The sequence below is a fragment of the Syngnathus leptorhynchus genome, chromosome 13 (genome assembly GCF_054491065.1).
Source record: "Syngnathus leptorhynchus isolate UIUO chromosome 13, UIUO_Slep, whole genome shotgun sequence".
NCBI classification, from domain to species: domain Eukaryota; kingdom Metazoa; phylum Chordata; class Actinopteri; order Syngnathiformes; family Syngnathidae; genus Syngnathus; species Syngnathus leptorhynchus.
Window position 1 is genome coordinate 2,006,574 of NC_141207.1, and position 27,436 is coordinate 2,034,009.

The 27,436-nt window shown below is 43.9% G+C and overlaps 1 protein-coding gene across 3 annotated transcripts in view; it reads left to right on the top strand.

Annotated features, from left to right (window-relative positions):
• Positions 1–27,436, top strand: part of tgfbr3 (transforming growth factor, beta receptor III) — a 153,686-nt gene that overhangs the window by 100,599 nt on the left and 25,651 nt on the right. Inside the window, exon 3 of one of the 3 annotated variants that reach the window (XM_085928128.1) lies at positions 6,485–6,613. The exons of 1 other annotated variant lie outside the window; for it this stretch is intronic. The gene's annotated coding sequence lies outside the window, so the exon portion shown is untranslated. Of the gene's footprint in view, positions 1–6,484; positions 6,614–25,594; positions 25,807–27,436 lie in introns of those variants that run through there. One more of the 3 variants, XM_085928129.1, reaches the window with a different exon arrangement.

The window sequence follows — 27,436 nt, forward strand, 5'->3', positions numbered from 1 at the left end:
TCCTTCTCACTCTTCAAGCACCCCCCCCCCTCCCACTACCCTCCAGGTAGACCACTCCAGCCGAGGTGCATTAATGCACGCCCACCCCCCGCCACCCTGTGTATATCCTTCATGTTGCCTCGCCCTCAGCAAGGCCAAATGCTAGTTGCAACAAACTCAACAACAAAAATACAGAATTCACTAAAATGCAACATCTGCGAATTCAGCGGGATGAATACATCTTAAGTTTTGTTTGAACGAAAACTGTAAGATGTTAACCAGTTTGATTCCTTGAGTGTCTTTCTGAATTTCTAGACAGATCTGTGTTGTAAATATGCGCGTCTCATGCTAAGGTAGTTGGCTAAAGTTTGTTAGCAATAGCACAACCCCTGCTGCCAGCACGTGCCTCATACAGGAAGTAAGGGCGGCCTTTAAAAGATGACGTGCTCAATCTTAATTTATGTGGTTCATATTTTTATAATGTGTTTGTATTCTTGAATATATTTTGGCCGATGTTGTTATCATATGCACGGACATTATTTTGAGATGAGTGCAAATAAATGCAAACAACCTTGTTTGAGAAAACATTGCACTTTTTCATAACCTTCAAAAGTGGGTCAGTTGCCATGACGACACACAACATCATCCACAGTATTGATGCTGTGTGTTGTAATAAGTGTGTTTCTTTGAGGTGTGAAGGATGTTGATGTGGGGGGTAAAGCTTGTGAGGTCAAATCTTTGGCTTCATGGACCCCGAGGAGGGAAATTGATTGTTAGGAGGCTTTGGTGGGGGAGCGGCGAGCATTTGACTCCTGCAGGGAAGGAAAGAGAGCCTTGCTTGACATCACTTCCCACAATCCTCCTTTGCTTCACCAGGCCAATAACACCAATTAACCTATTAGGAGACATCTTTCATGAGCCGCATCTTTACACGTGCTCACACACACACACGCACACATCGCATAACAACAACACGCACACACTAAGAAACTTTGACTGCTCTACTTCCCTGACATTTGTACAAGTAGCCTAGCTATGATTAGGACAGCAAATTGGAAAAGTAAATTTTCAGTTGTTTTTTTTATTTAATGGCAGTTAATGCCTACTGGATAACATTTTCCAACTTTGTGACATTTTGCGCGATTGTGCGCCTCCCCGCGCGTTTGTGGGGCAAGTTGGCTACAATACAAACAAATGACGGTCCGACGGCGGTGAAAAACATCAAAGTGTTCAAATATGGACCCCCGGGGTGTTCTTTGTCCGCGGCTGCCGGCATTATTGGACCCCGGTTGTCACAAAGTGGCCCCTCAGGTCATTACTCGCCACCATCGCGGCGAGCATGTTGAGGAGCGAAAGGACGCACTGGACGCACATCAGACATCGGGGCCCCCCCGAACCCCCTCCACCACTGCCCCCAGCCGATGGACACGAAACCCTGGCGCAGCAACACTTGAAGCAATTGATTTTTCATTTTGATGCATAAATTCTCTTTATTCACCTTGGGTTGGATTCTACAATGCCAATCACAAGCTATTTAGTGGCAAAACATCAAAGGAAAAAAACAACAATAGTGGAAAATACAAAACTTTTATGTTAGTTCACAACAAACAACTAACTAGGACAAAAGAAGTACAGCATAGAAAGTCCGACGAGTGAATTGCATACAAATACGTAGCTATATATGCAATATACCCACTATTAAATATATGAACATTTCTGACATTTTTCCTTGAACTATGAACATTTTTTTGTTGTAGAATTATTTTTTGTGTAAATGTCTGACTTTTTGCTTGTTTTTCCACCTCCTTGTGAAATTAAATTTTTACCAATAAAAGTTGTTCTTCCACTATTTAAATTCTGCCTTTTGGAAAATTCAGGGTTTTTTTTTTTTTTTTTTAATTCAAAGCATTCCTTGACGTGTGTCAATTCCTTGTCAAATTTTAGCCTTTACCTCTTTTACAGGTTTGACTTTTTCCTTGCACAATCCTATTTTTTTTCCCCTTCAAAATTCAAACTTCTGAGTTTCCTCATAATTACGGCGGCTTTTTCTGCACAAAATTTCATTTTCGTTTTTCGATTGTTGAATTAAGGACTTTTTCCAACCACACACATTGAATCTCATAAAATTCCGACTTTTTCTTGAACTATTATGACACTATTTACTTGTCAAACGCAAACTTTCAATTGATTCCGTTTTGTTGTTTGGCTTCGCGTGCGGCGCGTTCCCACCGGGAAACACGAACGACTTTGCGCATGTCGTAAATTGCCGTCGCTGGCGCTGAAATAAATGTGACAATGATTGTCTGTGGGGAAACCTTTCAAAGAAACATCTTGATGGCAAGACACTACGCTCGGCACTCCATCACAGGCGAGGTCGGCGGATGCTTCCGAAAGGCGGGCATATTTACGAGCATGCAACAGATGGCGAGCGCGCCTCGCTTCCCGCCGGAATGGGCCTTTTGGTGGCCGTATAAAGATGATGAAGCGGCCGCCGTAACGGGCCTCGGGATGCCGCGCCACGGCAGAAAACGTCCAAATGAGCCTCCCAAGATTAATGGACGCCGCCGCGGCGAGAAACGACAACAGTAATTTAGGCGAAAGCAAACAAGGCCCGAGAGCCCCTCGTGCCGCCCGCCCGCCCTTCCGGCTCCAGCCGTCCCCCGACGGTGGCGGCCATTAACCGGGCAGCCGCTTGGCAATATGCTGCAGTCGGTATCAGCAGGCGGTTGGAACAATAAAGGGACGCAACGGCGGCGAGCGTTGAGCAGCCACTCGAGTTTCCAGACCTGTACATGAGAAAAAGCTCCTGGCACAAAACCAAATAAATGGCACAAAATCTACTGTATAAATGAAGACATTAGGATAAGTTCATCTGAATTTTTAAAGATATGTGAAAATTTACCTTTTTCCCTGTCAAATTGAAAATGCTGTTTAATTTTTTTTTTTATGTACAATTACTTTTTTTATTTGATATTTGGTTTTATTTTCCCTCTCAGGACATTGCGACTTTTTTAGCTTCGCTTTTTCCCTCATATTGTTATGAGCCGGCCAAGATAAGCTGATCCCAATTGCACGAATTTCCTTTCCTGAGCTGATACGAAGCGACTCTACCAGGGCGTAACGTGAGCTTTAGCGCCACCCAGCTGCGGATTGCGCCAAAGATTCTTCCATTGTCCCGGCAGCCGCGGTGCGCCTCTTCCGGTCGGCTGGCCGACTTGATGAGGTTTAAATGAAGCGAAGTGGCGGGCGGGGCAAATGCAGGGAAGCGGCAGTGAAGCTACATTTGCTAAACGTGCTAAGCTTCAATCCCGTCCAACATACAAAGTTTGCTAATGAGACATTCAATCAAGCGTATGGGGGAAGCTGGATTAATCCCCCCCCCCCGGGCATACCCTGTCCCTCTGTGAGACCCCCACCCCCCCACCTCCTCGCAGAAAAGTGAATTGAACTTTGAAGGTGCAGACGCTAATCTAAATGCTAAGTGAGACACCTTTCTTTAGCAGCACGCTAATCATGCTAATCACGGCTTTGTTCTCCTCCCGCCTCGACGGCACGTCAACCTTCAATGTCGACATTTCAGGCCCGACCGAGCGAACGCTGATCAAACCTTCATTTCAAATCTTCACCGTTGCTTGAAACGCATTTAAAACCCCAACCGAGCGTTCTCCTTGACGGGGGCCATGCTTCCATCTTCAATGGTGTTGTCGCCGCGGCGCAGGTGTCAAACCCGGGTCCTCGAGAACTGTGTGTTTTCGACATTTCCCTCCTCCGACAGACCTGATTCGAATGATCAAGATCATTATCAGGCAACTTGCTGATGAGCCGATTGTTTGAATCGGGCATGTCGGATGAGGGAAACATCTCCAAGGTGCAGCATAGGGCCGCTATGCGAAGACACGACTTTGACACCTGTGCTAGATGTTTCTCGCTCTGGCTCTCTCGCCCTCTCTTTAGCTTTTGATCTGCCTCTCTGTCTCTCCATTGCTCTTTCTATCCCTTCCCATCTCTGTGTCTCTATCTACAAACATATTTTTGAGCACACGGGCTTGTATTTTTGTTTTGCGTTTGCTTTTCCGTCGCCTCGATCCGCTAACATGACAACAAAACCAAAGCGTTTGCGCTCACAGCGCGTTTTTTTTTTTTTTTTTCTGTTTTCAGGGAAAGCGCAAACATTTGTTTTGTGCTCCAAATGCGTCACGTTGACGTTTATCACATTAAGACACATTTCAGGCTTTTGGCGTCTAAATAAAGAAACGCGGGCGGTGACGGGTGGCGCCCACCCGTGGGCTGGCTCGTCTCTTTGTCGTCATTTGCATTTATTGGGTAAACGTCGCCTTGTCGTGTCACGCCGCCGTCACGTCTGCTATCTTTTTCAAGGGGCCGTGTTCCCTGCTAACCTTCGCATACCCCTTTCTTTTTTTTCTTTCTCTTCTTTCCCACCGCTAAACAAAAACAGACAGAAGACGCTTCCCAGCAAAACAAATTATGCTTTGTTCCCTTACAGGCAGGCGCCTGCATCCCCATTGCCTGTTTCATTTGAAAATTTGAATATTGGTTTATGAATCATTTTGCCGTATCAGGACTCTGTTTTGCGAAAGCAAAACATGATTTTAGTTTTTTGAAATTACGATTTTAATTTAATCGTGCTTGAATTATGTTTTTGTAATTTATAAATCTCCATCTGGTAATTTTACAGCTGCAATATTGCAACTGTACAACTTTAACCTACGACTTTGATTCATTTGTGATTTTATGGCAATAAAATGGTGTCGGCGGCATTTTGTGAGCGACACTTTTGTCCTGAAAATAACTTTCCAACTTTAGTCTTGTCATCATTCAACATCTCTCTTTTACTTTTATGACTCAATACGGCAACTGATCAGCGGCGCCGCTAAGTCAGCCAATGACCCTTCATTATAAACTCAAGTCACCGCAAGAGGATGAGCGGACAATTTGAAAATAACGACTCAACGACTTTTGAATACATTCCGAAAAGGTGGTCATTTGATCAGCAATGGCCGTCCATTGTGTTCCCTTCGAATGACGTAGACAAAAAAAAAAAAAAAAAAGGAGGTCAGCTCGCGCCCGCGGGATGCAGGCCAGCTGCTTCCTGACCACCTGACCACCACATGGACCCTCCCCCTTCGGAACCCCCCCACGCTCCTCCACGTCCTTCTACAGTATCTCATTAGGGGGCAAACAAGCACATCGCGTAGCCTGAGGAGATTGGACGTCCTCTTGCTTCCCCCTCCCTTTTTATGCCCTTAATCTCACTGGTTTTCAAGATGAAAACACTGTCTTGTTTTCTACAGCAAACTGTACTTGTATTATGAAAACAATGATTCATTTCATTTGTAAGTCACTTAAATCTATTTTATTGTTGTTTGATCTATTTTTGTTTTCTCAATGCTGAAAACACGTTTCTGACTCTGACAGGGTGTAATTCTTTCCTTGTGCGCAAGTGTCATGAGAGGTGTCCCTAATAAAGTGCCTCAATAGAACTGTGGTGTCTGTTGTTTGTGAATGACAGCGGCTCATGTAAGCGAGCTGTGTCATCCCAATTAGCCCAAACAATTAGAGCGACTTTGAGTGTCATCATGGTGTTCTCATTTCAGGCTGATGATGATTTAAAAAAGAAAATCAGTGTGTGGCGCCTGGAGGCCGCCAGCATGTGATTAGAACCTGTCAGCTGCTCAAGTGAACGCGAGCGACCATGCGTGTCGTGCGACATGACCCGCTGTGCTCAAACCTTGTCAACGCATTAACCTGAATTCCCCCAAGTCGTTACAAACGCCGCCGCCACCGCCGCCTGCAGGATGGGGGAAATAAAAACATCTGACATCAATTTAATCGTGTAATTAAATCGACAACAAAAGAATCTGTCCATAGTGTGGCCTTCAGAGACGAGTGACCCGACTTACAAATCTTTCGAGATTCGAGTCGTTTGGTAATGTTGACAACATGCAGCAGTTAGTGTAAAAAAAAAAAAAAAATCCAGACGAAATAAAAAATCTTCAAGATATTTAATTTCACTCCCACTTAGGATTTCTGGCAAACTAAATATAAAACAACCCAATTACACGTTGCATAATTTGTCTGTTAGCTTCATGCTAACGCATAACGATAACGTCCATACAAGAGCCGATGAATCACATCGGTCTCTGTGTTATATAAGCGATATTTGAATACAAAGAGTGGAGCGACACATCTAGACTGAAAATATGACAATACTCACATGCATACATTCTTTGTCTTCCGTAAAGAGTAGTTTAAGACAGTTTTAAGTCTTGTGTCCCTGTCTGTGTTATACTGATCGCAGGCAGCCAGGCAGTTCTTTTTTTGAAATTATTCTTTACTCAAATTTTACTGTTTAATTTTTTTTTCTATTGGTAGCCAATTAATCATAATGGCATAATTTTTTTTTTTACTCTATCATATATATATCCTCTTTCTTTAAAAATAAAAAAATGCCATGTTTTTTTTTTTTTGCCTTGCTATGTTTCAGATATGATCCCGGGGGCTTTGGCGTCCAAATAAAAATAAGCAGTGTGTGACAAACTGTGCGTATTAAAACAAATGCGCTTGCCTGCTGCTGGAAGCTGTCCAATAAGAGGAGAACAGATGACATCACAGGGTGAGTCATGAGACAGCTGATCATTAAACACACACAACACGCTCGCATCAATAAAAATAAAGAGTAGTGACAGGAGAAGAACAATAGTTGTTGCAGGAGGCCAAAAGGTTGACTTTCCCGTATTCTTGTCCAAATGTATCGATTTCTTGACGACTTCATTACTCAATGCTCAATCCCCAAACGCTCATTTTGAGAGGTCATGTTAAGTTTGAAGGGCCCCTTTGTTGCTTAATTTTTTTTTTTGGGGGGGGGGGGGCATCCCGTTCAGAGGTTTTAATGCCAGGGCGCCAAAATCAGTTGCAGGCTCAAGCCCTGATTGCCAGTTGAGGTGTGTGTGCACTGAAATGCGTCTTTGCTTGTCTGGCTGCAATCACCGCCGAGGTGAATAATTGATGTCGGGGTAAAAGCATCGGTGGTGGCCAGGGAGCGGACCCCCCAACTCTCACTGATACCATCTGCCCCCTTTGTGGGTCATGTGACGCCTCGTGGAAGTGCAAAGGCTTGTAGCGTCTTGTTCTCGCCGCCTGACACCGCGTCTTCCCCGGTGTCACGGCCCCTGTCTCACCCGTGTAACGCCGCCATCCGCACCATGCTGACACTGGCCAACAACATAATGGAAACATATTGATTGCCACCATCACACACACACACACACACACACACAAAAACAGTCTCGTCACACACACACATTTCTCTCTGTCTCTGTCCCACACTTTAATCACAGCTTGTTTCTGACACACATAGAAATCGTCATGTCACACATACACACAGACATACGTCACACAATTGTCATACACAAACGCACACACACACACTCGCACACTGTCTGGTGTCACAGCATGTAAGCAACAGGCCCGAAAGGACGTGTGCTGATCAATGCTCATCATTCCTGCATCAGTGACACTCAATGCCACCAGTGCAACATCCATCCAGTTGCTACGCCGCTGCCCGGTCCTGCAGCATGGACGACATTTATCCATCCATCCATTTTCAGAACCGCTTTGTCCCCACGGGGGTCGCGGGCGTGCTGGAGCCTATCCCAGCCGTCATCGGGCAGTAAGGGGGGGGGACACCTTGAACCGGTTGCCAGCCAATCGCAGGGCACACAGAGACGAGCAACCATTCGCACTCGCACTCATGCCTACCTTCAGTCGGCCTACCAAGCATGTTTTTGGAATGTGGGAGGAAACCGGAGTGCCCGGAGAAAACCCACGCGGACGCGGGGAGAACATGCAAACTCACTTATTCTTTTTTAAACACACAAATACACTCCAACAAATCTGTTTCCAAGAGCAGAAATATCAATACGAGTGTACCTAATGAAGTGGCTGCAGTGTTATTTTTTTTCTGCCACCAGTAAGGAAAGAAATTCCTCAATTTGTCATTGTTTTTGTTTTGTTTGGTTGTTTTCATGTAAACGTTCTCCGAAATGTTCCATTCCTAGCCCATGTTAAGCCTCCAGCAACATTTGGACAAACAAGTCCACCACAACTGCAAACTTAAACCCAAAAAAGTGCAAAAACTTTTCTTGCAATGTTTAAATATTTCCTTTCCCTCTAACAATTGATAACAAAAAAGGTCACAAAGTTGTATTCAATATTCTTAATTGTTATCTCATTGAAGTTTTGGAAATTCATTTTTTTTCAAAACACAAAGGACATTTCGTTAAGATGACGACAACGATGACATCATCATCATCAACATCAGGAGACAAATGAATGGCAGTGCTACTTGTATTTGATGTCTATTAGTTTGGGGAGCGGGACCCCCACAGCAGATGGCGAGTATGGTTCTGGCCGCAAAACATTTTTTCATGTCGTCCCTTTCTATCCATCTACACCCCCCCCCCCCCCCCCCCCGCGCGCTCCAGCCAGCGGAATAATGAAAAGCCCGACCGTGGTCATGGCTAACTCAATCTCATTATAATCTCCCCTTTATTTTATTCATTGGGCCCCCCTGGGAGGCTGTCTGCCAGCGATGTGCCTTTCAACCTCCGGAGAGGAGATCTTTGGAGAGCGTAATGAAGTCACAGAGTGGCACAATTATTTCCCAAAGACGCAGCGTTAATGTACTCGACAATTCCCCCGGGAAAGGACGCGTGATGACAATTGCTTTGTACGCCTTTGATCGCTGCTTTAAATACTGGCCGGGATCAACTGCGGGCTGAGGGACCCCCAACCCCCCCCAAAACTCCCCCCTTGCCAATATGATGTGTGACCGTCACTCGTGCACACACACTCTGACTCGCTGGTACCAGCCAGCTTGGCAACAAATTGTCTTTTAATTGCAGAAAAAAATGGCAATAGGTCGGCAGTGAAATGTGCCACTTCATTAGGTACACAAACGAATCATGTCCAAGTGCATTTTATGGATTTTTTTTTTTTAACTCTCTGCATTCCCATAGGCAATAGTGCAATTAATTACACAGGTCAACAATTTTTGACATTTTTAATCAGAAATGCAAGCCAAACTTTTGTAGATGAGTGTCTTTCCCAGATTTTTATAAATATAATAATCATTTCTTTTTTTTATGAATTAAATGAAACATCCGATAGCAATTACAACGCACCATAAAATCAAAAGCTTTTAGGTCAAGCTTAAAAAATGAAAACATCTCAAAAACCTGGTGTGCTATAAATAAAGGAAAGACTTTCTCTATGTCATGGACTTTTTGAGACTTTTTGTGGACCTACTCCTTGTGGCCTTTAAACTCTCCAGAAGAAAACTTTGGACAGGAGAAAAAAAAAAAAAAAAATCGACTTCCTGATGTTCATTTCAGAACATTCTTCCGATTATGCCGAGCGGCATACCTCGTACCGGCGTGTGGAGCCGAGTGCGCGGTAATTATATTATGAAGCACAACTGTGAGTCCCGGTGTGCCTTCCACGCTCCCCAAGCAGAACCGCGGAAATTGAAGGCAATGCCACCGTCTTCAGGGTGTTGTGTTTTCACAAGCGCGCACACACATTTGCACATTGGCGAGGCCTATCACAGGAAAGAGCGCGCTTGCTAATAAGTCTTTCGACTTCAGCGGGTTGCGCTGGCACAAACGCACTTGTCAAGGTGTACTCAAAGAAACATAAATAGTTTCCTCCTATGATGTCATCAACCGTACACCCGCTGGAGTTTATGGTTGCAAGTTACTCAAGTGATGAAGCCCTGAAGGAAGTCATCTGAGGTCAATAATAACTGGTTGAAAAATGTCATTTTGACAAAACCGCTTCAGGACATACGTCAAATTAATGCTGTGATGTTTGAGTTTTAGATATTTAGATCATTTAATCCTGTGGGGGATGCCGATACAAACCACCGATACTAAGAAAATCTGGCATTGAGTAAGTCCTCCTCGGCAGTAGTTGGCGTTATACTCACATCGACCATCAGCTTCACAAAGGGAAGTTGTCTCGTTGAGTTAAAAGAATTATTTTTTGTTCCGATCTGCTGAAACAGTTTTTATCTGTTCCGTGCTTTTTATACGCACGCCAGTGCCATAATTTTTGCTCACTGGATGAATGAAAGTTTTTTTTCTGTCTCGTCACGGTGAATATTGATAGCGGTGGAGAGAAGACGTTGCCATCAAAGGTGCGCCGCCCACGCTGCGGGACTCTAACGAGCGAGTCACGATATCGCATATCTACGGAAATATTTCATTGCCCGGAGGTGAAGCCCCCGCGTCGTTCTTCGGGGTCAGCTCGCTCGTCTTACCAAGCCCAAGTGAATCTTTTGAAAAGTCTGGGCCTGGGCACTAGTGTCGTCCTTGTCCAGTTTTGGTTCACTTCTTAAATTGCAGACTTCATGGAATTATGAGCTGCTATGCTTTCAAAAGATGGCAGAGAATTGCTAAAGTAATTCAATTCCGATTCATAGCTCATCAAATGTAAATGAAAATCATCAAAGATGAAACGCACCGCTTTGAGAGTCGTGGCAGAAAATCGGATATTCTGCCACGCCGCCAGCACCTCCCCGTCGAGATCTCGTTTGTGTCGTCAAATCTCGCTAATGCGGGCCCCATTTGGACTCTCAAGCTTCCGGCAGGCGTCAGATTGAAGCTCGCCGGGTGGCGGGAGGCGCTTCGAGGCCCCGAGGCCTTCTCGTGCGGGACATCGTCGGCTGCCTTTGTTCAGGACACGGCGCACCTCTGAGCCGGGGTGTGAAGCAGGTCCATTAACAGGTTCTCCTGAAGGCTGCTCGGGGAACAGCGGGGCGCATCCATAGAGTGGACCGGGGCCCTTTGAAAGGCTTCTGCCGTGGTTGTTGTCATGTTGTGGTAGATGCTGAATCGCATCCCGTGACTGTCAGACATCTTTGTCCCCAACATCACACCCGGCGGCTCTTGACACCGGCTTGTTTGTCGCTAAAAACAGATGAAAATGCTTTTGTTTGGCCCATTTTGGAGTCTCGGCCTCCAACAGTGCGACCGGTTCCTACCGAGTTGTACTGAAATTTGGAATTTGTGTCCCAAATGCTACATGACTGGAATATTTTGTCGTCATCGCTAACAAAAAGTGTTTACGGCGCCGTATTGTTTACTTTTGACTTTCTGTCAGTTGTTCCATTTCGCTGGCAATGGTGGAAAACAAAAAGCTATTTGTCCACACAGCGGCGAGAGGCGCGCGTGTTTATTCACACTCTTCTCCTCGTACCGCCGCCGCGGGAAAGGAGCCAGGGATTATTGGGGGTGGCGAATTGTGATTTAACAAGCGCCTCTTTTCTCCCGCCACCTGTGTTCACAACAAACCTCACCGTTAGCCCGCCGCGGCCCCCGAGCGAGAACGCTTAATTACGCCGGCCATCCTCCGGGACGCGGCCTCGCCCGGGCCCGCTATTCTCCACGGCGGCGCTAAAACGGAGCAAATTTCCACGACAACAAAGAACACCTCGGAAAGGGTTGCTTGTTAGTCGCATGGCGACAAATTGGCAGTGGTGGGAAGGGAAGGAACCAAGTACAGCTACCTTGTTACTGCACTACTCCTGTGACCATTTTTGACATGGCCACACTTTGGTGGCGCATTTAAAGGGAATGAAAGGCGCTAGCTACTCTGATGATAATTAGTCGGCCGTGGCCACTCCCACAGCGGCGCTGCCGTCCCACTCTCAAGTTAAAAAGAGGGGAAGCTACTTTGAAAAAAACGCTTGTTCGTAACCAAGCTACTTTGAAAAAAAACATTTGTAAGTAACCATGGAAAAGTTGCAGTTTGTATAAACCGCTCCACTTTGGCCTTATAACACAAAAGATTGTCTGGAAAAAAAGATACATTTGAACTTCTCCATTTTGTGCACACTTGCACACGCATACAGTTGATTTCCTCTCACGTGGAGCGATGTGAGTCAACCAGGGACACCTGATTAGGTACATAACAGAACTACATAAAAGAACAATGTTGTGTATGTCCATTCGTGTTTTCAGCCTAGTCTAGTTTAAGATGACATCTACTTTGATTTTTCCAACAATAGTCCCTTTTTTTTTTTATTAACATTTGGTGACTCCACAATGTTGTGTCACATGAAAAACGGTCAACATCTCGTTCCATGTAACTCGCATAGGAATCGGTGTACCTCACCCATTGTCAACCTGTGGTCCGCGGCCCTCTAGTAGTCCGTAGTGGTATTACAGGTGGTCCAGGAAATTGGAAATGGAAAATAATTGTTTTTTTTTTTTAATAAAATGGATTTATTATTTAGACTTCATTTATTTTCCAGCTAATTTTCCAGCGAATCGTTTACTCATCCAAATGATAACAAATATAGCTGAGATTTCCAAAACAGATTGCCTGTATAGGTCTAGCCTCCTTCGGTGCAAAATAAAATAATATTCAGTGGTCCACGAGTTGCTTCTTGGTTTGTCCCTTGGACAAAACCAGTCTAGTATACCTGATCAATTGGCCGAGCGATCGAGCGCTCCTGCCTGCCGCCGCGGGGAGCCGCTTTGCTAACGAAGTGGTAAATTCAGTGTTAATGAGTGGCTTCACTGTTGCCACCTCCTCGGAGGTAAAAAGCTCTCACGCTCTCGTCTTCCTCCACCTCTTCCTCTTCCATCTGTCGCCGTGTTAGCCGAGAACAGACGCTCCCCATTTACAGCAAAAACGTCGCCCGCATGCACCCTCTTCACGCGACGGGGTGGCGAAGGCATCAAAAATATCCGAGCGCGCGCCTCATTAGCGGCATACGTCTATATCTAACCGGCTGATTTTTTTTTTTTTTTTTTACTTATCTATTTGCTTGTATTTGCTTGATTTAGTGGATGTTAAAAGGCTGCCTTTGCCTTGCCTGCAGATATTTACAGGGATTAGCAGCCCTAATACACTTAAGCTGTATGCGCAGATCAATCTGCAAGCAGTTTTTTTTACTCACCCGCTTTGATTACTGCATCATGTTGTGCTTTTGACAAGCAACAAAACAAACTGCAGTTATCTACTAAAGACTCTATTTTTACTTGTATTATTTATAATTCTTGCTCTGTTCTCCAGTCTGCCTTGTGGAGATAAAAGGAACGAAGTTGTTCCGAGCTTCTGTGAGTATGCCTGGCTGATGAGGTCAATTTGTTCAATTAATGACAAAATTTGACGTGGGAATGTTTTAAGCGTTTGCGTAGGCCACACCAAGCGACTTCGAGATTCAGGATTTGATCTTTGCCTTTGGGGTACTTCCTAAATCAGAGCTGGTGTTGTTGGAAAGTAGTCCGGGTCCAACTTGGTTTCAGCCATGTATGATCTTTTAGGTTATTTCAAATACTATATAGATCTAATGAGCCCCCAAAACACACCAAATTTTAGGTTTAGGAGTTTGCTGATATTGCAGGCGCAAGTACGTACTTCCGGACACCGTAGACGTTTGGTAGTCCGCTTTAAAAGTTCAACCAATCAGAAGTCAGGGTAGGATTTGGTTTCGTCTCTGCTTTTGTTTTTTTCCCCAAATATAAATATGTAGACCACAAAATTCGTAATTTTAGGTTTGACCAGCATTTTTTTTGTCCATTACTGACACTTGATTTTTATATCAGGTCAAAGGTCGATACCTTTGCATGGATCACAGTATAAAAGAGACAGTAAAAATGTAATTTACATATTTTTACCACCTGCGGACCACTGCAAAATTTAGTTCAGCACAAATGTCCAAGTGAATTTCTCGTGAGGGGTCCGGCTGGCGATACGGTGGGAGCCGGTGGCTTCGGTCAGCCGAAGCGTTCCGGCTGCCGGAGCTGTCCGAGCGTATCAGGTGCCCGGCTCGGTTTTCCGAGGTGGAAGGTTGCAGGATCAAGACCCCCTACTGCCGTCCCCCCTCCACCGCTACCCCCTTCCCTTCTGCGCCGACAGCTAATTTGACGCAAAAGCATTTGTTTGACACTCCTCCTTCACGTCAAGGTGAGAACATTCCCTGTTTGGCTGGCGTTCAAGCATCAGATTAGCCATGCATCACACTCTTAAATCCGTCCTCCTGCGACGAGATTCGTAAAAAAAAAAAAAAGAAAGAAAGAAATAAAGCCAGAAAGCCTCTTAAATCTGTGCGATGGAAAATAAAGAGACGCCGCGCCTTCCCCCCGCCCGGATGATGTTCTCTTTTATCCCGCTGAAATCCCGTCGCCCAAAGGTCATTTCCATAATAATGCTCTCTCTCGTCCCTAATGGGATTCCGCCTGTGATTATGTATGCCGGCGTCTTGGCGATGCGGCCCGTCTTCGCCCGTCGCACAGATGTAATTACAGCGAGCCTTTGATAGCTAAACAATGTAATTTACTGCTTGACTGCGAGTACACACTCACATTACTCGGCCCGGCAGCTCGTGTCACTTAGCTTGCCGGCAAGCAGACGCCGCTCGTCGGGCCGGCAAATTGAACAGCGGCGCCTCTTCTTTCGCCGATGCCATCGACGGAATCAACCGAGTAGAAGAGGGGAAAACATCAGACCTTTCCCTCCCCGTTTGCTAGCCGCTATTGTTTAATTGATTCCGATTCTGACAACTTTATTGATCCTGGTGAAACCCCAGTTCATTTGTAGCGTCCAGGTCCAAATACGCATTCAGCTTCAATTTATTAGGACAAGGTCAGAGAAGACATCTTCGGTACCGTGAGCAGCGGGACACAAACTTGAACCGTTTCCAACTACAAACAACATATGTTTGCTAACAACGATGTCAGCCAGATCGGAGCTGCATCTTTCAAATCAGTAGCTCGGTGAAGTCGGGAAATTTAAATAGAATTATTTAAAAACTTAGGACTTCTGTATTTTGGGGGGACAACAGACATCAAAGCTAACGTGATATAGCATCTGACCCCAAAACATTGGAAGCAAAGCCTTGAGTTGCTAGTATGCTATGAGTAGCATTTAACACAAATAGCCTGGCTAGCTGCAAACGTTCGGATACAGTACCAGTAAAATGACCACTTTCAACATATTTGACGCATATAGGTGTTATTGGTGTTTTTGTTGATTGTTGGGGAAGCTTTCACTTTTATTTTAAGGAAAACATGACCCCAAAAAGTCGTGTTATTGGTCCGCCCGGAGTCGCTGTGCTAATAATAACATTTAATAATGACAAAGAGCACGTGGGCGGCTGCATGTTTATCATAGACGAGAGGTGATGTACATGTTGGGAAATGGAAATATGCCATTTGGAAGCGGCCGTGTTTGTTTTCCGTATCCGACTGGTCCCCATCTGCTCGGCCCCGCCCTCCGTGAGAGCCGCATGGCCAAAGCGCTCACATGCCCCGGCGAGAACATTTCTTCTTCTTCTTCGTCTTCTTGTCTTATTTGAAAGGAGAAAAAAAAAAGAATTTAAAAGTAAGAGAAATCCTCCTCTGTCAGACGCGGGCGCCTTAATCCGTTTAATTTGGAAAGGTATTGTTTGGAGCTTTAGCGCTGATGTGCGTTAATCCGTCCCGCCGCAAACGAGGCCGTGTCAGCACATTTAATCTGAGAATCGCAGGTTGAGGCTCTGTTTGATGTTTCCACCTGCGATTGAACATGCCTGCCGTCTTAACCCGACTGTCACTCGCCCGCCCGTCGCCCGTGTTCCCGCTTCACCTTTTTTCATCAGCGAGACCACTTCACAGCCTTTTTAGCTCCTTGGCACCCCCCCTCCCATTTTCACTCCCACTCTCCTTACCAAACCTTTTATTGTCTTTTTCTGGACGAAACTATACTTTCTCTGCTCGATACCAAGATGAGCTTGCGGAGTATTCATGTGATTCAGTCGAAATGAAAGTTTGGACTGAAGTAGCTGCCAGATAGTAGCTATCTGCTAAAAGTAACAAATGCATGTTTGTCATGCAGATCGATAAGCTATTTTTGTACACCTTGTACCATCTGTAAAACTTGTGTGTCGTGCATGTTCTTCTCTCCTTTCTCCTCCTTGCAAGCAATACACAGAATATGTGCCACAACACTCGGAGCTCTGCTAGCTGTCAAAAAGTCACGCGGAAATGCGAGGGTCTATCTATTTAACACCATCCCTCGCGAGCCGTGACAGCGGCAGGATTCCCCGGTGGCATTCCCGGGGTTTCGCCATGGCATGATTATCCCGTCGCTCTCGTCAACGGGCCGCCCCTTTCGACCCCAGATCAATGTGCCCGGGCCCGGCCATCAGAGCCGCTCATTAACGCAAGGGGAAGAGAGCGCCACTCAATCAGCGCCAGACCCAAATAAATCAAAGGTTCGGCCACAGAAGAAAAGGAGCTAATATTTCCTCAACAAGCCCGGAGAGACGCCGTGGTGGGATGCAAATTGCCTCCCAGGGGAGGCGCGCACCAGAGGAGCTGGAAGTAGCCGGGAGGCGGCAGGAAGCTAATGAGTGTAATGCTAAATGTATACAAAGGGAAGGGCGCGCAGGCTCGCTATTCACGCCAATTAATAGCATCTTATCAACGAAGGGGCTACTGGGATAAGGGGCGCGGCCGGTATTATTCAGCAAAGGGGGCCGGGCGGCCTTCATTGGCCCCGAGGGAGGCCGGCCAAGCCGAGCTGAGCCTGGCCTGCGGAGTTAAGGAGGTTTTAAAAAGTGCTCACTTGACACATCAAAACAAATCACAGCCCAATCAAAGCGGCCGCTTCAGGGGAGGAGGCGAGTGGGGGCAATGGTTAGTGGGGTTGGGGGGGTGCCCCTGGAGCAAAAGGCTACCCGGATACATTCGAGATGCATGAATAATTATTGTTTTATGAAACAGTAAGTGTGAAGGAGGAGAATGCCTTTCATTGCAATTAACATTTCGCCATTAGCATTTTTATCCATTAGCGCCATTAGCATAGTTAGCGTTTTGACACACGGCTAACGGGCTCGTTAGCCTGCTTGACATAGTTGAACGTGGGCAAACATTTTGTATCTTCATTTGTATACTGTATTTTTGTGTGTGTGTGTATATATAGTCAAACAAACAAATATTATTTGTTGTTTTAGACAGCAAGTATATTGAAGGAAGCGTCCAGCGAATGTCGTGCTCACCGAGTATCTGCAACAGAAATAGACACAATAGATGGACGGGTAGCCAGCGTATGAGTAAACAAAGGCGAGGTGTCAAACAGAGAAATTCAGCACACTTTAAAGACATGTATGAATACTAATAGGAGGCCTCAATATGTTTGTGATACATTTTGATGATGATGATGATACGCCTGCAGGATGTCTGCCATGACGACGATGATTAATGAGGCTCTGTGTGTGTGTGTCTGTCCATCAATTATTCAGGTGATGTTTGGTCCATCCCAGTATTAGTAACGCTTTAGCCACCTTAGCATCAGTGGTCACATTGTGCCCCTTAGTGGAGGAAACACACATCACCACCACCACCACCACGCTGGACACTTTATATGATTTTTTATTTATTTATTTAATTAATAATTGACTCACAATTATTTGGTGTTCATATTCAAGCTTTAAATACAGCTAAATAAATAATCTTTTTTTTTTACCTCAGTTATGCAAACAAACTGTAAAAAGTAGGTTCAAAATGTTTTTAAAAGGCAAATCATGAAACCAATTTTTAAATATCCCTTGTTATTTATGCTGATATAAATTACAATCTTGTCAATATAAATAGTCAGTGTTCTTTGATGTTTATAAAAATACGTAAAGAGGTCTCGAATGTCTACAATATATTCCTTAAAGCAGCAAAAAGTTACATCAATTCATGTTTATCGTTTGTGTAATAGCATAATTGCCTAGATTTTTTTTTTTAGCAATTACAGAAAACAAAAACAACAATAAGAAGTAGAAGATATCTTCTTAGGCTATAAGATGTGATGATATTCACAAAACTAATCATATTACTGTATGCTGTTAACTAGACGCAGCATGTTAGCATTGAGGCGCTTCCAAGCTAACACAATGTCAGCTGTTGATTGTTCACTATGGCGCAACCCACCGAGTGTTGCCTTGCTATGTGACATCGCAGGTTTAATTTGGCCAACAGTTGCACGCCGTCGCAGTTTGGCGCCATTTTCGCAACTTTAGGTGCGAGGCGGAAGCAATAAATGGATGCTAACACATTTTGGGTTGCTGCTACAATGGCATCCCTGAGAACTCGGCGTACTAAAGTGAAGCCGCCACTCCTGTTGGGCTGCACAGTTAAAGCTGCAAAGATAATAGAGCAAATGCAGTTTTTGTTCAATTTCCATGTGATGGCTGAAGCTGAACTGGGGATAAATTTGGCAATTTTTTTTGTAAAAATCTGACAATTGTCAGATGCCGTTTTTTGCAGTTTGACTTGTTTGCGAAATATGAAAGCAGAGACAAAAAAATGCTGGGCATAATATTGTAGGCTACTCTCGCTCTTGAGCATTCACACAATTAATGACGACTTGTGGAAACATGTAATCACTAAACAGTCCTTCATGTCGTCATTTGAACGCGGCTCGTTACCATGCGGTGGCTGCTCCACATATTCGACCTCGTTGCTGACATAAAATCGATACGCGGATGACGTGGCTCGGCCGGGCCGCCTTTATTTAGCGGAGCGCTTGACTCGCTGACTCTCAGCGGGACGACCGGCATTGCTCTTAAACCTGCACAAGGCCGATAAACCGCCGCTGACTTGTTGTCACAACATCCGCTACTGCTTGTCACCTGATGGCTACTATGCCGCTTTTATGTGTGCTATGCTGGTCTGTGTGCTTTGTGTATAGTCCTGATAAGACCATAAGAATTCCACGATGTTTTCAATCTTGCCTACCTATATGACCAGGGTGTCTTCAATATGACCATCATGTGTTCTCTGCATCTAAAATGTGGACCCAATTTGATCCAAGATGTTGTCATAATGGGTGCATGACATTTGCGATGTGGTCTGGATGTATGCTATGTGTCTGTCTTGGTTATTAAGTAGCCATATTGTGTACCATGTGTTGCAAGGAGGTGTGAGGTTGAGCATAGTGTCGATTAAGTGTGCTATGTGACTGTGATTTGGCCATAATGGCTGCTATGTGGCCATGCCAAATGTGTATTGTGCCCACCAAGTACTCCTACCGGTTCATATACGTGTTCAAAAATGTGTACTACGCAGCCACAATGTGTACGATGTTTACTCTGTCTCATTGTTTGATGTTGACAAATCATGTACAATACAATTACATCTTCATAACGCGCATCCTTTTGTACTCGGGCGTACTTGTGTGTGTGCATGTCTTAGCAGCAGAGAATGGGTTAAGCGTGTCCGTCGTGCTGCGTGTATGTGAAATTGGTTTTAATGAAAGTGTTGAAAATGTGCCGCTCGTCTATTTTTAATGCGGAGAGTCGCTGGTGTGCTGCTAAAGCAACCGACTTTGACCCTCATTTAAATTGTACAACGCACAATGCATTATTCATAGTAGACATCTTGTTTTGGGGGGGGGGGTTTGTTTTGTGAAACTTAGCAGAAAGGCATGTTAGCATAGAATCATATTTCGCTTACCTTGTTTAGCAATTAGCAATTCATCAGATGCTACCTGAGCATTGAGTGTGCTGTGGGAAAAAAAAAAAACGTGTGCATGTTTGTGCATGCGTGGCAGTGTGCGTTAATTGGCTGCTAATTGGCATATTCATAAAGAAATGAAATATTGATGGGGCTAAGCAAAGCGCTAACACGTCTTTGACTGAACACCACTTCAATTATCAGCCAGAAGTGAAGCCAAATCTTCTCCAAACGCTTTGAATATTCATGCACTGACTGGGCAAATATGACTTATTTATACGCGTTGAATTATTAAGTGGGCGGAATGCGGATACTTAATGATTAATAGTGATATATTGAGAAACTGTAAGACATAAATATTTGTGCATAAATATTTATCCGCCGGCGCACCGATGCCTCTTATCTCCTTTTGCTTTGTGTGCCGAGCCTGCACTCGCGCTATTCTTTAGCATTAGCTTACGACAAACTTGTGGGTTTTTCAATGGGTCCACCACTGGACACGTGATTGGGAATCTGGGTACAGTACTCAGGACATTACTTGTTTCTGGGTGCAACTCTGGGTGAAATTAGCCCTCAGAACCTTGCTGTCCTGAGGATGCCCGAATGGTATTGTGAGCATAACACCGGTTGCACAACTCGATACATAATTTGCTCCTGGATATATCTCAGAGTGTAACAAAGGTTCCTACCGCAGCCATAAAGATACGGCAGGTTCGTTGATCATTATGATGAAACGTATTCTATTGTACAAGATTGACTTGAATGTGTGTGAGTGGGTCAGTGTCAAACGTCAGCTGCTTTTTGCCTGCAACGGGAGCATACGACCACTAGGTGGCAGAGTAAATCTGCCTGTGCTTTAGCCCCTTTTAATGACCTGCCGTGAAATCACTGCTCACAAATTGCATTTTGATATGCAAAACGCTTTTTAAATGCATATGATATGCTATTTAAAAAAGTCCTTAATACGGGTAAATATGGCACATTAAGTCTTCTAATATTCTTAAGAGATTAGCAATGTGTGTGTGTGTGCATGTGTGTGTGTGAGTGTGCGATCAAATATTAATTCTCCTAAAGTTGCTCTTTTAAGAGCACTTCTTTGATGTGGATGTAATTTTTCATCAGCGAAGCAGATCTGCTGCTGGGAGAGCAGCGGGACATGTTTCTTTGATGAGTTGCTGACGACGCTTGCTCGTTTCAAGATAATTACAGACTAAGGACATCGTACCCACTATCTTATCATGCATCAAGTTTGCTATATGTCCAACATTGTGTAGGTGTGTGTCCTTTAGTCTATTTCTTCCATCGGCTATGTGTCCATGATGAGTTTATGTGTCTGTTATTATTGGTAGCATGAGTCGGCCCAGTTTGAAGGTTCTCAAGTGCGCACAGTCTGGAATGTATCATGAGCCGCTTGTTGCTAAAAGCCTCCCGAGGTAGAGTATGTTGCCTTTATTTGTCTTTTTAGCCATGTGGCTCCAAGTGATAACGCTATTAAAAATGTCAGCCATGACACTTTGGGGGATTGTTGCGCTCTATAAAACACACACGGACGGCAAAGACTTCTTTCAAGGCACTTTTTTGTTTCAGTGTGCTAATGGAAGGCTGGGGGGTCTACGTTAGTTTGTGAGGAAGACAAATAAAGATGAGTTTGTAGCCTTCAAAGCTCAGAGAAGTTTCTAGAGAAAGAGAATAGCCGATGACAAGGCATCACGGTGAGGTAGAGCCCCCCCAGAGCCCCCCTTGCTTGCCTCCCTGTGCGCCTTGTTACACTACACTCAGTAAACAAGGCTCTGGCTAACGACTTAATTGATTGACAGTCCTTCAGCTTTCAAGCTGACACACTTTATTTGCTCGAGTTTGGGAAACTGAAGGCCAACGGGTACACGGGGGATGGGGAGAGGATTGAGGGGGGCCCGCTGATGGGACGCCATTAATAAACCCCCTCGCCCGATGCCCCAAAAGGCGCTCGTCTCATCCAGAAACTAAGAAGACTTCATCCAGTGAAGCCCCCAGTCAATCTCAACTCGTCTCATTCAATTCTGTGTTACGTTAGCATGTAGCATTAGCCAACGAAACATCAATGAGCTGAGGCAATTAGCTGCTAAACCCGCCCTCAGGACTTTTTGGTCAATAGCGGCTGCTTTTCACCGCTCAACTTTTAAGTCAAGATTTCAAAAAGAAGTTTAGATTATAAAAGTACTGTAGTGTAAAAGTATACATTTTTAAATCCAATCTTCAAGGGTGACTTCAGAGATACTTTTGTATTCAAATGGGAGAGAGGTTTTTAGTCAATCAGACTTGAATGAGGAATATTAAACTTCAAATTCTGCTGCCCAAAGCATCGTCAAGGGATTTTAAAGCAGACTTGTAGAAGACATTTCTTGTCAATCACATTAGATGAATGATGGGCACTTTCCTTTAAATGCTGTAATTAAAAATATTAATAACCGTGCCTCCATCTGCATTTTATTTTGAGGTTGTAAACCCATCTGGCACAATTTACACATTTAACTGTGAAGTCATTTAGACGTTTAGACTATGCGCTTGATAACAGCGCCCCCATCTGGCAATGTTTTACACTCCAGGGTACTGCAGTATAGGATTTGAATTTATATCGACAATTAGTGATAATGTTGTGGAAATATCAAGTGGACTTACTTGTATGATACGTTTCATGTCATTCAAACTTCTTGATCCTTCTCTGACCAACTTTGGGAAATCCTCAGACACACTCATCGTGTTAGAAAATTGTAATTTAGGATATTGATCGCAGTAAGGCAAAATTACCCAAATGATTTTGTTTTTGATTAAAGTAGAATAATATGTTAAATATCAAGTCAAACAGACTTGATGAAGGTTGTCCACAACCTGTTAAATGCTCTTCTATGGGATAGGTTGACCCGAATTGAGGCTCCAGTCATCGAGTATTAACATGTGATGGCCGTTAGGGGGTGCTATAGATGAGCAATTCTTTACCACTGCTCTTGAAGAATTCGCTTGAGTCGATATTAAAACTGTACGTTGTCTCTCTCTGATTAAAGAGGCGTCATTAAACATGAAACATTTGATTGATTGAAGACTTTTTAGGACTGTGGATGATTTCTTGACTAGTGCAAGGCAGATGTTATGAATAACCTTTCAAAGAAGCGGTGAAGATAGATAAAAAAATATAAAAAAAAAAACAGGCTTCAAACTGTTTATTGCCAAAGACAATTACACGTTTCAGATTTAAAACAACCACTTAATTGATAAAGTACATTTAGCTTAATGCAAACAAACAATGCAAAATGCTATCAATGGGCTAACGAATTGCATTGGTGTCCTAGTTTTATAACCTTTTAAGCAACAAATATCTAAACACAACCAGTGGAGCAACACATGATGAGCGATAGCATTCTTTATCCTCTGCAAAAAAAAATTGACAATCATTACAGTGACTTGTTGGAGTGTTACGTTTTCCCCTGGTGGCCAAGTACAAACCAGGAGCAGCACACTGAACATTGAATTCAAACAAGCAAGATGGCAGATTTATTAATACGCTGGATGACTTTGACACAAGCATGTTTATGAGCTTGATCTGCGGTATAGGAAGTGAAATGTAGCATAAGGATTCATACAAAAGCATCTGAGGTCTTCCGTCGGCATACGCTTTTGCTTTTCAAACACTTCGAAAAAGGAAGTCCGACTTTGAATATGACGCCGCTTTTGATTTAAGGCAGGAAACGCCTACGGGGACTTTTACAACAATGAAAGTCAGCTCATCTTTCCTGCTACTGACAGAAACTTCAAGCGAGACACTGTCTGAGTCCTTTTAAAAGCTACAGAGGCCACGACTGAGACCCGCTGGAGACCAACTCTGACTCTGTGGAGCTGACTTGTTACAATTTGGGGTTTCTGTTCAGTCATCAACCTTTGTCCTTATTCTCTGCTCTCACACGCAATTCCCCAAACTCACACTATTGGCAATCTGTGTTTCAAAATTTGATAGCAAATTGGACAGAATCCGGAGATCTTCTTGGAAGGACTCTTGGAAATGGTCCAGATGACCCTCAATTGCATTTTATACCAAAATGATAGATTGTTGGGGTTTTTTTTTTCAGATGTGGATTCATGAAACGTTTTTGTGGGTCACCTCATGAGGAAGGAACATGCTTACCAAATTAGATTTTGCAGAGTGAAGCTCATTTTTGTGGCTGCAAATTTTCATGTTTTCTGGCATGCACCGCTAAACATGAGAGACATGCCTACCAAATTTCATGTTCATTGGAACTGGCTTCAACCTCCCCACACACACAATTCAAAGACCATAAGAGGCAGCCAAAATACCCTTAAAACGACTACTTCAAACCAAAATGGCTTGTGTTTTTTTTTTATGGATCTTTCTTTTTTGTGGGTCTACTCATGATAGACATGCCTACAAAATTTCATGTTGCCAAATGAATTTGACGGTAAAATTTCAAAAAAGAATTGTTCCATAATTGGACCACTGTCGAACAAATTACGGAGAAAAAAAATGCACATTTTTATCATGGGAAACTGTGTGGTGTATGTGAGAGTACTCCAAAAAGTGACATCCGTGGCCTAAAAATAATGACTGGCCCTAATAAATAATAATCTGCGATCATGAGCTGTCGTCGTGACAGAGCCGCTTTGGCTTTGACAGGCTTCGCCATCCGCTGGATGGGAGCCTCAACTCCAAGCATCGCTAATGAAACGAGAAGCGGCGGCGGCGCGCTTTCATCTCCCACCCTGACACGGTGTAAATAAACACACTTTAAGTCTGACATGCATATGGATGAGATGGAAGATAATTTGATCCCTTTGAGCGCTTCCTTGTCAGCGTCAGCATTCCTTCCTCTTCTTCTTTTTTTTTTAATGCGTTTGTGTGTTTTCCACAACAAAAGTTTCCTTCCCTCTTGTCTCGTTAGTGCCACATCACATCTCGCGTGACATTTACCGTGTTTCCTTTCAACGGGAATCTGCCATTTCACACGAAGGTATCACTCGGAGCACGATCGGGCTCTTGCGATTCGACGGAGGAATGAAAGCGTTGTGTCGCTGACAATTTCACATCACAGACGTATGGAAATGACCAAAGGCGAGTGACGGATGATCAGGCGTTTGTTGTCTGATGTTGTCTCAAAGCTGCTTGCTTGCTTCTTCTTCTTCTTGGTCCTTTGCAACCCAAATCAGGAAGATCAGCAAACGCTGTCGAAAAGCACAAAGGATGTTTGCATCTTTGTTAAAAAGCCCAACATGACATTTTGACGATGTTCTTTTGCATTTTCGACATAAAAAAAAAAATGTAATGCCAGGCCATGCATCTGGTGCCTTGGCTGCTTACCAAATTCAATCAAGTGTCAAACCAACCCCTGCCTTGGTAGAAAATCTCTGGGACACCTTTGTCTTTGAGAATCTTTGGAAATTGCCAAAATGATGCAACAGTGACTGCTTCAATCGTTACACATGGCTGTCCTCCACCTTTATGCAATGACAACTCCAAATCTTTCAAATTTAGCATCTACTTTCATCTTTATTTCTGTAGTTGTCCCTGGAGGACAGTTGGTTCTGCAGCAGAGAGCAAAAACAGTCCCGTACAGAAAAGGACAGGGGAGGAGGGGGCTAGGGACACTTAAAATACCAGGATGGAATAACACACGTTTTTTTTTTTTCACAAGAATAACACTTTTTTTCTAAAAAGATTTAAAAAAAATAGCGGTGGCGATGGAAAAAAATAAATAAATAACTTGATTTGACCAGGAAAACAAAAACAAAAACTTTAATCTAGAAAAATATAACTTAATTATCACAGTAACTTGTATTCTTGGGGGTGGAGGCAACTATATTATATGAAATAAATGATCATTACTTTTTTCCCCCTACTCAAAAATGACTTTTATTTTGGGAATAAAATGAATAGAAATACTATATTTTAAAGAATGCAAAGCACCCAGGTCCAAAATTGCACTCCAATCACTTGAGTTGACTCAACTGACACAGATTTGAGTACACTCTGACGTCACCAGCGACCGCCCCCCTGTGATGGGGGACTCCTCGCCCCCTCACCGCGCCCCCCTCAGATAAGCCCATATGTGCTGTAGGAAAGTCAGCAAAAAAGTGCGGAAAACTCCGGTGCGAAGAAAGGACTCCTGAGTTTTTGTTTTCACCACCGCTTTTCGTGGAGTTCCCTCCCGCATGCCCCGCAGAAGTCGCTTCATTCTCGGTCAAGTAGGGACCGTTGTACCCCGGTGAAGGAGGAACTCCGTTCGCCGCCCGCGGAGCACTTTTCACGGACGTTTCACTTCGTTGACTGGAGGTACGCTCCGCTGCTCTGTCAAAATGTCCACCGTAGAATTTGTTTGTGTGTAAAATATGCTTATTTGTGAACACTTTGCCATCAAAAGCAACTACCGAACGACGTCAAGAAGTGTCCAAAAAGTTCATTTTACGTCTTTATGTGTTATGAGTCAAACGAGTGGAATTTGGAGCTTGTCAGTTTGTTGCCAAGTTATGAATCCTTGTTAGTTAAGTAATTATGATATTTGTTATTGAATTCCCTTTAAACTTAAGTTCTACAACAGATGACATTTGGGAACCCCGTCAAACTCACTGGCCACTTTATTAGGTACACTCACCCAATACAACAAGAATAAATGAGTGTGTAATTCTCACCAAAATATAACACGCTAAGTAAAAACTGTGTACATTTATCCATGTCTAAAAAAACATATTCACAATAATATACACAGATTACAATAATATAAATTAATGGAGAATTGTTTTGATAGAATCTTTGCTTTGGGTTTTGCTGAGTAAAGTAGCAGAACTCAACAAAATTCGCCACAGTTTTAGATTGATTGATTTAATACATCAGCCTGTACAGTAGATTTGAAATTATGGACAGTTCCCAAAAGCAGTTAGGCATCAGGCTTCTGCTAGAAAAGTAAAAATATGTTAAGAAAAGCTAACTAGAACATCCACAGGTGTGTTCATGCCCATTTAACACGAGTTTGAACAGTTCATTCCGAAAAGCCACATCCCCAGCTGTAAGAGGGTGTGCACACTTGTGCAACCACATTGATCTGTTTGTGTGGTGGGCAGTGAGGAGAAGTCAGGTGAGGTGATTTGAGTGTTGCCCCAACAAAAATGCTTCCGAACCCAAAACACAGCTTTTTTTTTTTTTGTCCCATGTTCGCCTATGCTAGTTGCCGCTGCAGCACCGCCTATCCGAGGTGAACCTCAGCGGCTCCACTGAGGCCAGACGGGATGGTCAAGTGGGAAGATAAATCACGAGCAAGTGGCTCAAAATGTGTAATATTTGTCATGATCCTCCAAAATGACTTCTCAGGCTGCGCAGCTGGCGCGCGCTGAAAGCCTCTTTTGTCCCGCAACTGTTTGTGCAGCCGCGACGCGCCTCCACACTTGGACGCACCTTGCCGTTTTGGCGCACCTCCACGCTTTGCCGCTTCCCGACGCGGTTCGCCGCCTGACAGATAGCGGAGGGTCTGATAGCGGAGGGTCTGTTGCCACGTTCCACCACGTGGCACCAAGATGCAAAAAAAAAAAAACTAGGCATGGGTTGATATGAGTTCAATTCTGGCGATATGATTACTGTGAACAGAATAGAAAAGTTCCGAAACGCCGTAGACTAATTGAAGTGATGCCGCATGCAGTATAGTAATATTGACAAGCATATATTCTTTACCCTCTGTGAAGAACGAGTGGTATTAATGCAGCTCACTTAGGAGCTGGCACTGTTTCTATGTACAGCTATATTATACTGCCCCCAGGTGGCTGAAGGGAGTAGCACAATGTTCATTGAATTGAAGCAAAAATGTGGCAATTTTTTTTTTTATTGACCTTTAACCTAACCTAAAAAAAAGTGTCTGTTTACTCTGTCCAGTTAATCAGATTATTGATTTCTTATTGATCTGTTGTTCAGTAGA